We start from the raw sequence: 11628 nt of genomic DNA on the forward strand, positions 1-11628 counted from the left end.
GTCCAAAGGGAGGGGTGGGTGCAAAGTAAGCAGGAGGCGTAACCCGGAGCCTGGCCACCACGTCCAGTTCCCTCTCCCCCAGGAACCAAAGAAAGTGTAAGGAACTTGGAGCAGAGGTACAAACAACACCAATGAGTTATTTCTTGTATTAACACAAACGAAAATACCAGAAAACCAGTGCTGGGACGAGAAAGGAGCGGCAGGTCGCCGGACTTGAAAAGACTGTCCATACATAGTTTGAACGAAGAAAAAAATTCCGGCGATCACAGAATAACCGGTGTTAAAATGGGAAATTCATGGATCAACTCCGCATTGCAGTAACCCCCCAACTATGAGATGAATTAAGAAAAACACTACAAACTGTTTTTGGAATTTCAAACAACTGCACAATGAGTTTCATTGAGCAAGTGCCCAAAATCAACGATATTTTTTTCGGCGTCGGCAAACAAGTAGTGAACTGCTTCTCCACATATCCACTTCACGGAGTTCGTCTTCGCTTGTGGGAAGTATCCCAAGTTCGTAAAGAGGAGCAGTGGTGGAGGTATCTGATGAGAAGTCGCATCCATAATTATGGCAAGCATCTGTCACACCAAGAACCCGACATTTATCACCGAGCTACATACCAGGTGGTGCTCGCCTGTGTCCAAAACAACGACGTGTCTGCAAGATGAATCCTGTGAAGGCGTGACCAGCATACTTGCATCCCATTGACCATGCAGACATGGCGTCAGTGCCAAGATATGGAGCGCACACCGTTCACAGAGGGCTCGCCAGCTGACCTGGGGATACTTCTCCTCGACACATTCGATGACCTGTGGTGCAGAAGAAAGCCATAGTTCGCCTTCGTGGATGTCAAACGAGTTGGCATTAACTCAGTAAGGATGTAGCTCAGTTGGAGGGAACGTTGGGGGAAGTAAAAGTAGGACGGTGGGACGTCCGAAAGCTGGATAGGTGCTGAAATGGCCTCCAGCAACGTAGGACAACGGTGCTACAGCACCAATTGATAGATGTCGTAAAGGATTATCGTTCTGACGGGAATATGATACAGCCTAAACCGTTCCTGAACAGCATGCTGTGGAAAACATATGAACACTATGCCACTAGCATGCGGGCCATGGATAGTGGAACAGGGAGTGTCTTTGTCACGTGGGGGACGCATGTCCACTGCTGAAGTTCGACGACTTGTAAACGACGATGTAAGAGCCCAGCTCGTGGATGGGACAGGAGTCGCCGGCCGTTGAGGGTAATCGTGTTCCGCAGATCACTTGCGAAATCAAGACTTTAGCATCGGATAGCAGCATCTACACACTCATGAGAGCGCTGTTCGCAGGAAGATACGCACCTATAGCCATGGCGCTCGATTTTCAGACGTTAAGGCAGCTGCCAGTAGCTTCGCCGTGAGTGCCATGCCAGTGACTCGATGACCTCAGCACAGCTACGAAGAACGATTACGAGATCGTCCGCATAAGCAGTGCAGCTGAATACATGGCCAGCGAGAGACATCCCAGAGTGCCTTGACAGAGGCTGCAGAGGAGTGGTTCCATGGCCGAAGCATACAACAGCGCAGAGAGCGGGCAGCCTTGACGCACCGAGTGGTGTATGAAGATGGGAAGAATGAAACAGCCACAGTAGAGTAGACGGGGCATAGCGCCACAAAGGAGGCGCATTTACGTCGATAGTAGTATCATGGTATCCCATCTTGTGGAGCACCCCTTGCAGGTAGTCGAGATCGACCCGATCGAACGCCTGGCTGAAGCCAAGATCTGCCAAAAGTCCAGGCACACGGCGAGCGTGAGCAAGAGCGATTAAGTTCTGATAACGAAAGGGACAGTGCGGGTGTTATTGGCACCTCCCAAAGAAGTTTGATCAGGAGAAACCACGTACTGGGCCGTCCGTTTAAGCCGTATGTCAACATTTGTGTAAAGAAATTCATGTCGCTTTTGAGTAACGTCAAGTACCCCGTGGCTTGTGGATGGGAATGGGGTGACTGTCGACGAAACTGTCTGAGATCTATGCGAGAGGCGACGTAAGGTCCTGACAAATTTCCGTCCACACTGGTGCCATTAGGGAACGACATGTCCTATGAAAATCCTGTGGGTGGCCGTCAGGGCCAGGAGTCCTTCCCGTAGAACCTGCATGGATAGCATCACGGACTTCGTCCTCCATGACATCGGCCAGCAGATCTATCATTAAAAATCAATAAAATCTGTATCGATCGTGTTTTCTGATTTTTTATTTGATGGCAACCGGCTCTGCCTCTTTCCTCTTTAGGCTAACGCCACTGGTGGTGTCGGCAGACGGAGCGAGATTCTTTGGAGTATGGCTGTCATTGGAGCACGCGATCGAGACTGTTTTACTGATTTTTAACATTTTATACCGATCACTATGCTCCAGTCAAGAATGCTTTCTCAAATTTTAAAGATCTGTCGTTGCCTCTCCAGGAAGAGCGCCAATAGAGAATCGGGTGACCGCCGTAATGTTTGCAGGGCGGTGACGTTGTGCAGAGTACAACATAACATAATGTGCATGGAGAGCAAACCATATATCACGTTGATTACCTAAGCACCGCGCATTATTTGTCTTTGTCAGAGAGACTGACGGCACAGTTATATGCCTCATGGTCAGAAAATGAAACAGGGCCAGACTTCAGTAGCCTACACCCCAAATGACAATATAGCAGCAGACATAAACACAATAAAATGCATAAATCCCATACAATCACCCTGAACATGCTCCCAAGAATCCACAAAGTTGAGATACTGGAGGATTGCCGCTAGCGCCATGCGCAGTACACGGCAGTTGGGCTTTGGGCGCCTGGGTGGGGTTCAGATCGCCTCCAATGATCAATGAATCCTGACGACCAAGGAAGAAGAGAAGGAATGATTGTCTCAGAGAAGAGAGTTGAACATTCGCAGTAGTTACCCGAACCAGATGGTGCATAGTCGTTGATGATTCTAACGCCAGTAAATGTGAATTCATGAGGGACGTAGGCGACAATGTCAGAGAGGGTCACCACCCCACCACCAGTAGGGGAAGCAGGGGAGATATGTGCCATAAAACCACGGGGAGCACAGAAATTCACATCATGCAACTTCAGAAGGAGGACAACACCAACATCTGCAGGGTTCAGCATTTCATGGAGTAAAGCTAGCTCGTGGTGTATGCAAATGGTATTGACAATTACAGAGGCGGTATGTTTGAAAAACTGCTATTGTCAGGAGGACGGGCGATTGAAACACGAAGCCAGGGAGTTCCATTTTAGACCCCCGCGGGAGGACACATCACTTTGACAGGAAGGGAGTCGACGCCACCGAGGAGGGTCCATTGACGCTCTGTACACATTGAGAATGTACATCCTCAGCATTAACGGCGTCCACTAAGGAGACAGACGTGTCACCAGGCCGGTTCAGTGGAGTACTATCAGAGGTGCGCACACAGTTAGCGTCAGACACAGAGGGGGTAGCAACCGCAGCAGACGTAGGCGGGGGAAGGTTGGTGTCCGTAGGTGGCTGCTGACTGGAGACGGAGATGGGGAAAGACGTCGCCTCGTTAGGTGCCAGGAGGTCAGAGGACAGCGCATTATCAGTAGCAGGGTCATCATGCTGTGCACACATCCCATGGATACAATTAGAAGGGTGTCGTTTTTTCCGTTTCCTCGACGATCGTTGTTTCCTAACATGTTGTTCTGCGTCGGATGGCAGGCAGCTGTCGTCCGAAATGTAGCCAAACTCCACGAAAGCGCAGGTCGGTACAGTTCCATGACGAACAACAATGGTGACGGGACTGATGGCTTCCATCTGATGACGGCCAATGTCCATTTGTACTGCCTCCGGCGGCAATGTAGGAGAAGTAGGCGAAACGTCCATCGGGTTTTCGAGGGGAGTCGACGCTGGTGTCGACTGATGTAGAGTGGGCGTGGCAGGCAGCTCCACCGCTGACACATAAGATAGAGGTAACACAGCGCGCGCCGCAGGTAGAGCGATCAGCAGCTGAACAATTGTCGGAGACATTAAGAACGGACCTGGCCTTCCCGGCCACAACCTTAACAAGTGCGCGGTTGACAATTGTACATGACGACAGCCCTGCAGCGGCATTTACCAAGTGGGGAGGCTCGTGATTCCTCAGTTCAGTTTTTATCTGACGGACACCACTGAGGACTTGGTATGTTCTGAACGTCTTACACTTTTCAACAACATGGCGGACGACAGTTCCGTAAGTTTTAAAGGCGGCCACCGAAAAGTACGACTGCACCTCAAACTGGAGTTCGAAAACCCTAAACATTCGGAGGCCAAAACCAGCGTGATCAACCACCACAGCCCCTTTATGTCTCTCAGAGTATCGGAACATAATATCGTTAGCATCAGACTGCACAACGTCGGTTCACAACATTTCATTCCAAGATTTATGTACACAGTGGCACTAAGGATCGAAAACTGAATTCCGAGAACTCCTTGCTGTGCGAGACGGATTGCACCGGTGCTACTTATGTTTCAATGGTTGACTTTTTGAAGAACATTATGTCTTATATTTTAATGTTTGACTTGAGCAACTAAGCTCATAAATCACTGTACAACTTTGGCGATATGTTCTTCATGTAATTACCTTACCTTCTGATGAAGTCACCCTTAGAGGTGACGAACGCTGGTCAAGGCATATAGAAAACCTGTGCAACCGGTTGGCAGATTTTTACATTTTTGTTTTAAATTTGTGTATACGGTTGTTACAAACGTCAGCCATGTTCAAAGTTAATTTAATAGTGGCATGGAAATGGGAAAACGCCATGTTGGTCGGTGAATTCGGACAGGAAGACAAATCGGTACGCAATAGTAAACAAACTCGCACTCGCTCACAGGCAGCACATCAGGAGACATGTTGCCGCCTTGCGACAGCCGAAAGCAGACTTACTCATTGGGTGATCCAAGCAGTACACTATCGCCCACCTCCCAGACATCACAGATGCTATCCTGCGAAATTTGCAAGACTAGCATTCCCTGAAGAAAGCGTCCTGAAGAACATGGCTTAGCCAAAGCCTGTGAGACGATTACAGAATGATATGTGCTCTCTCCAGCGGTGTTTGCTTTGATATGAGGCGAGGTACTGCCGCATGTAAAGCTGTGAGTAGTGGTCCTGATTCGTGGTTGGATAACTCAGTCGGCAGAGCACTTTGTCTCGAAAACCAAAGGTCCCGGTTTAGATTCTCGGGCCGGCACACAGTTTTAATCTGCCAGGAAGTTTCACATCACTGCAGAGTGAAAATTTCATTCTGGAACCTACGTTTGCTTCTTCGTGCAGCAAACAGTACAACATATAATCTCTGGACTTTCACCTACTCTGTTACATGTCCTCAGTTTCCTTCGAACTACTACATGGATGGTACTTGTCCTTATAAGCAATGGAAGCCAATTTACTCACATCACCAAGAACATATAATGAATACAATCCTCGCGCAAGTATATCGTCTCAAAGATTCGGTGGGAAACAGAATTCTTTTACGTTAAAAACTTTCTAAGTTGTATAAGTTACATAACTTTCTTTCGCGACTTTAATAAGGTCTAATTAAACCGAAATACATTTTACTTTATTTTAAAGCATCTTCAGTGCTCATTGTAACAGTATAGTTTCTCTTATAATTTTAGTTTGGTAGGATCATGAAAAGTTCTCATGGTATAAACTGTATTAATTACCATCGTTCCTACCGATTTTGTGTTTATTACGCGATTAATCACATACCTGGTAGCTTTTAGCACACAGCATTTCCAGGAATACTAAATATACGAGTATTTATGTTGTTTTGTTCCGAGGAACCGCAGCAGTCTTACCACTTCGTGCACTTTCTTCTGAAGTGTGGAATGCGTTCGTCTGTCGTTCAGGTTAGGTGCTAGTGAGAGCGTCTGCAATTGCTCTGTGTGAGTGAGTTTTCGTATTTTTCGAATGGTGTGTGTGTGGAAGAGGAGCTAATTGCCGTCTTCTGTTTCTTACATTACTGCTTTATTATGGTACGGTTGTGTGTCATCTAAGGTGTTGACATTGTCTATGTTATACTATTTTGTAGTGTCCACGGGGAATGTTCTTTATCTACTATTATATTATAACTATATATGACGATAGTATCTGTTCCCGAAAGAACAGTTACCGTTGATGACCCTGCAGCTTTGCTAGGAATGAAATGATAAGTAAATGGACACCCTAGCTGCTACAGGCGTTGATATACTTCCTGGGGACATGTTGAAAATGTGTGCCCCGACCGGGACTCGAACCCGGGACCTCCTGCTTACATGGCAGACGCTCTATCCATCTGAGCCACCGAGGGCACAGAGGATAGTGCACCTGCAGGGACTTATCCCTTGCCGCTCCCCGTGAGACCCACATTCACAAGATGTCCACACCACTATATTCGTAGTGCTCCTAATAGATGTTTCCCCATCATACTCATTACTCGTGGCAGATTAATCTACCAAGTCCCGTACGAGTTCGGGCATAGCGTGTGCGTTCGCACAAGAAGGTCAATGGCCGGGAAGCTATATTTTAACTATATATGATGATAGTATCTGTTCCCGAAAGAACAGTTACCATTGATGACATTGCAGCTTTGCTAGAAATGAAGTGATAAGTAAATGGACACCGTAGCTGCAACAGGCGTTGATATACTTCACTGGGGACATGTTCAAAATGTGTGCCCCGACCGGGACTCGAACCCAGGATCTCATGCTTACATGGCAGACGCTCTATCCATCTGAACCACCGAGGGCACAGAGGATAGTGCACCTGCAGGGACTTATCCCTTGCACGCTCCCCGTGAGACCCACATTCACAAGATGTCCACACCACTACATTCGTAGTGCGCCTAGTAGATGTTTGCCCATCATACTCATTATTCGTGGCATATTAATCTACCAAGTCCTGTACGGTGGCTCAGATGGATAGAGCGTCTGCCATGTAAGCAGGAGATCCCGGATTCGAGTCCCGGTCGGGGCACACATTTTCAACATGTCCCCAGTGAAGTATATCAACGCCTGTTGCAGCTAGGGTGTCCATTTACTTATCATACTATTATATTAGTCTGATTAAACTTTGGTTTCTGATGTCTGTCTGGCCATTTATTATGATTTTATTTCCTGTTAATGCCTTTTGATTTGTAAGTTGTCTTGTAGGGTTAGGAGACGTTTCGTATTGCTGTAACTGACTGCTTCCCGTGTTTCTATTGTGATCCGGAGGTGGTCTTCTTGTCGTGAGGTGTTCTACAAATGTTGAACGTCTGGTACCATACTTTCATGCTCTTTCTACCTTACTTGAAACTAAAGAGTACCCTAAGAATAGAAGACCACAACTGTTACACTGGAGCTGGTAAATGCCATATTTTTAACGTATATCAATGTCTTCTTCCATCTTCAGACATTTCGGAATTGGGTTATTGTTTTGGAATGCTTGAGGATGTGCCCAATTCTGTGTGCCAGTTTGATTTCATGTGTGTGTGGACATCAGCTTGTCTGTTGCGTTTCTGTGATATGCCCTTGCTGTGTAGTGGTGGTGTTGATAGCATTGTCTGTGCGTGTATGTGTCAGTGCTGGATATTGTGGGTCTCTGGATTTTTATGTTTTTTTTACGTTTCTCAGGATTTTGTTATTCAATTTTGTATCTAGAGATTCTTGGTATCTGTTATTTTCTGCTATCTGATGTATGATGTCCAGCTTCTTACTGTATTAGCGTTTGCCAAGTGGTGTTGTGTTTACCCTGTTTATCATATATCTGAGAGCTGATTCTTGTTGGGTCTGTGGGTTGTTAGACCAGTGTGAGAGATACAAATATTTTTACTCATATCCAATGTAAGACCCAACTAGCAGCTAATCTCGCATAATATATGTCTGCCCCCCTTAAAGATTTGTAGCACCTGTTATCCTCAAATACATTTCCTAAGAGAGCAGTTATCTTCAGACATTCATGCAAAATATTTTATCTGGTTTTCTCATCCTGGTCGCGTAACAGTATTAATGAATGGTGGGACGTGCGGGCGTCAACAATGGGCAAATGTCTGCCGCTGAAACAAGATTATGACATAGTGATGAATAAATTCCATACCTTACTACTTCTGTAGTAATTAACATAGAGCCATACGTGACGTAAAGCCAAGATGAAATTACCCACTGCCGGCCGGGGTGGCCAAGCGGTTAAAGGCGCTACAGTCTGAAACCGCGTGACCGCTACGGTCGCAGGTTCGAATCCTGCCTTGGGCATGGATGTGTGTGATGTCCTTAGGTTAGTTAGGTTTAAGTAGTTCTAAGTTCTAGGGGACTAATGACCTTAGAGGTTAAGTCCCATAGTACTCAGAGCCATTTGAACCATTGAAATTACCCACTCATGAAAGAGCGATGACGATTTATCTGCTGAAGGAAGAAGAACATCATGAAGTGTAACATTTAATGAGGAATAAGGGCTGTAATGGTCCGTCAAATCAGATCTTATTCCTATGGCAGAAACGATGAGGGCAGAAATAATGAGAGCAGAAACAATGAGATGATGCCGAAACGGAGAGGCTCATTGGTGTTTTCATCCAAACAAGGAACAAAGACTGAAAATGAGGGACCTGAATCGCTGAAGATGCCTCACACATCTCTTGATGGCCACCTGCTGCCACTGAATTGACCGATGACAAAGCTTCCTTAGTGCCTGTGGCGTAAAAGGCACGCAATAAATTACTATATGGGGTTGTCCACTGTATGCCGAGGTTGTTGACGCCAGTCGGTAATAAATCTACATTCCGAAGGGATACCGCGTGGCGAGACAAGAAGCCAGATTCTGGACGGTATCGTCGACACTATAACCAGAAATGGTTAGGCGGGGCCTCACCTTATCAATCGACGGTGTTCCGCTGTCCTAGTGATGGTTGCGACGGAAAAACGAGACGCAATACAGCAAAGACAGCTGAGGTGGACCTGTGAGTCTGCCAGTTGGCCAACAGCACGTGTACGGCGATCATAACAGCAACACCAGAGTGGAAGTGCAGAGGTGGATCACGTAGTTCCACACAAGATATTAAAACTGTGGTCACATTGGCCGTCATACGGCTGCTCGCCTCGCCAGCAGTAGCGATGCACCGATCAGGGGGCGGGGGGTGGGGGGAGGGGTTGGGGGGGGGGGATGCCTTCTGCCTTCTGCATCCATGGAACCAACAGACAACAGCAGTGGCAGGCTACACCATGATATCCTCCGCAGCGTCCAAGGAACCGGAAGAACCGTGGAGCAATGAGTACGTTGTGGAATGTCGCAGAATAAAAAGAACTGCTTGTCACAACTCTCTATAATATAATTCTGTTAGCTACATTATATACCGGTGACTAATAGGAGGGAAACAAATGGTAAGGAAATAGTAGTGGTAGATACATCTTTCATTAACGGTAGAATAACACTGCCCAACACAATTAAATACCGAACGAGGTGGCGCAGTGGTTAGCACAGTAGACAATCATCCGGGAGGACGACGGTTCAAAACCGAGTCCATCCATCCTGATTTAGGTTTTCCGTGATTTTCTAAAATGACTTCAGGCAAATGACGGAAAGTACTTTTAACAGGGAAAGGCAGACCTCCTTCCCCATCCTTCCCTAATACGACGGGACCGATGACCTCACTGTTATGTCGCTTCCCTCAAGTCAACCAACCAACAAAAATTAAATGATCATTTTTCCGAAGCCCAGTATTTGTCTCCAATTACAACTCAGAACTTCAACCTTTAGCTCAGTCGTGCCTGTTATCTTCATCTGTAATGGTGCCAAAGCGCGGCGCCCTGCGATGTCACCATCGGGCTCCACGATGCTTGTAAGAGCAAGGTGTCGACACAATCGAAATGAAGTCCGCAGATCAGAGGTACATGTGAGGTGTGAGGTAGATGAAAGATGTTACTTTGGCGCCAAATATCATCCCAATTCAGATTAATAACACCGAAGACATGTTATCGTTGGGATGGTCATTACACTCCGTCTTATCCATATCCTACCTCTCCTGTGATATTTCTGCAATGGAAATCATAACCACCACAACCAAAGTTGAAATCATGCTCTTTTCTTATCTGTGACCGAGGGAAACATTTCAGACACCCCACTGGTCAGAATCAACAAGAGAAAAACCACACGGGCGGTGTAAAGGGTGCCAGGGAAAGCACCCCTTTCCTTGGGGCTTCGATTCCCAAACATTTCAGAATAAAAAACAGCAGTTCGCATTGCAGTGAGTTGCAGGACGACTTTCTTGACATACTTCGACACTTCTGACCACCATCGGATGTTCAAATTTTTCACTAATGACATTGTGGGACTCCATCCCCATTGAACATGACCGCACTCCTTTAAATTTGCTCTCCTGTACAGATTGGAACCACTAGGGACCGTTCAAAACCATTCGACGTAGTATGAATGTGTCCTCCTGTAGCGTGATGTCACATTGACGATAAAGCCTCCCTCTAAGACCCACGTGTCGGCAACAACCTCGATGGCATCCAACGATCTTTATTCGGAATTTTAAAAGTGTTCTCGTATTAAGACATCATGTGAAGTAATCCCAGCTGCCCTCTGTCAGGATACCCCCCTGACATCTCAAATCCCAGATGCCTGTTAGCAGGCGCCTAAGAGAACTTCATAGGTCATCCCAGTACAGACATAGGCCAACAATTTCCTTAGAGAATGGTTGAAACGTTCGATGGTGTCAGCATTATCAAAAGATATTGCTGCTCATCGCACTGCGAACTGTTGTTTTCGATAGCGAAATCTGTGGGAATTGAAAGCCTAAAGCAATGGATGCTTTTCTTGACGCACTTTACGTCGTCGGCAAGGTTTTCTTTTATCTTGACGATTCTGGGCTTGTCTGAATAGTTTTCCTCGGACACACATACGAAAACAAAGTGATTTCAATGCTGGTCATTGGAGTTGTGACCTCCGCCGTAGAGGCGTCAAAAGAAAGGGTGGAATGTTAGTAAGAGACTGTGTGACGACATTGTTGTCATGTGACACGTCCACCGCGGCGTTGGGAAAAATTGAGGGGAAATTATGCGCCTATGTGACATGATTAACAGATGTTATACGACACACTAACTGATGAGCTCTGTCCTTCCTCTCAGAAAATATCGACATCTTGCAGATTGAATCTTCGTCGAGTCCGAGGATGTCGTCTCAGGGTACGTCGCATTCGCACCGTTACAGAGGAAAGATGTGGGCACCTTTGAGCCAAAGTTCTACCTGCGCCACAATGGGACACAAGTACGGGGTTCCGCAAAAGTGATTATTCACTAAGTTGCGTAATGTAGATGTTCTGATGAAAATAGTGTGGTGTCAGTTTTAATACCATATTCTATTTTGTTAACTGCCAATGCGTAGGAAAAAGTTAACGTCACTAGTACCTTAAAAAAGGTAGCAGTACCTTGTAAGGCTAAGACGTAGCACTAAATCAGTTTTTGTTTGGTGTGGGGAGTTATTTTTCCATTCTGTGTAGGAGAGCTTATATTTTGCTGGGAGTTTTTTAACCCATTATTTGTCTCGTTACAGAACCTCATGTTTTTCTTTTGACGGTGTCCTGCTCCTGTAATATTTCACCACTGACACTTCTAATTAGTCTTCGGAAAAATAAGCAGGCTTTGATTATAAATG

The 11628-nt window shown here is 46.2% G+C and overlaps 1 non-coding gene across 1 annotated transcript; it reads right to left on the reverse strand.

The window, feature by feature from the left end:
• Positions 1-6236: 6236 nt before the first annotated feature.
• On the reverse strand, positions 6237-6311 carry Trnat-ugu (transfer RNA threonine (anticodon UGU)). Its single transcript has one exon. It is a non-coding gene; the product is annotated as a tRNA-Thr (tRNA).
• Positions 6312-11628: the final 5317 nt, after the last annotated feature.

The sequence above is a fragment of the Schistocerca serialis genome, chromosome 5 (assembly GCF_023864345.2).
Source record: "Schistocerca serialis cubense isolate TAMUIC-IGC-003099 chromosome 5, iqSchSeri2.2, whole genome shotgun sequence".
Taxonomy (NCBI): domain Eukaryota; kingdom Metazoa; phylum Arthropoda; class Insecta; order Orthoptera; family Acrididae; genus Schistocerca; species Schistocerca serialis.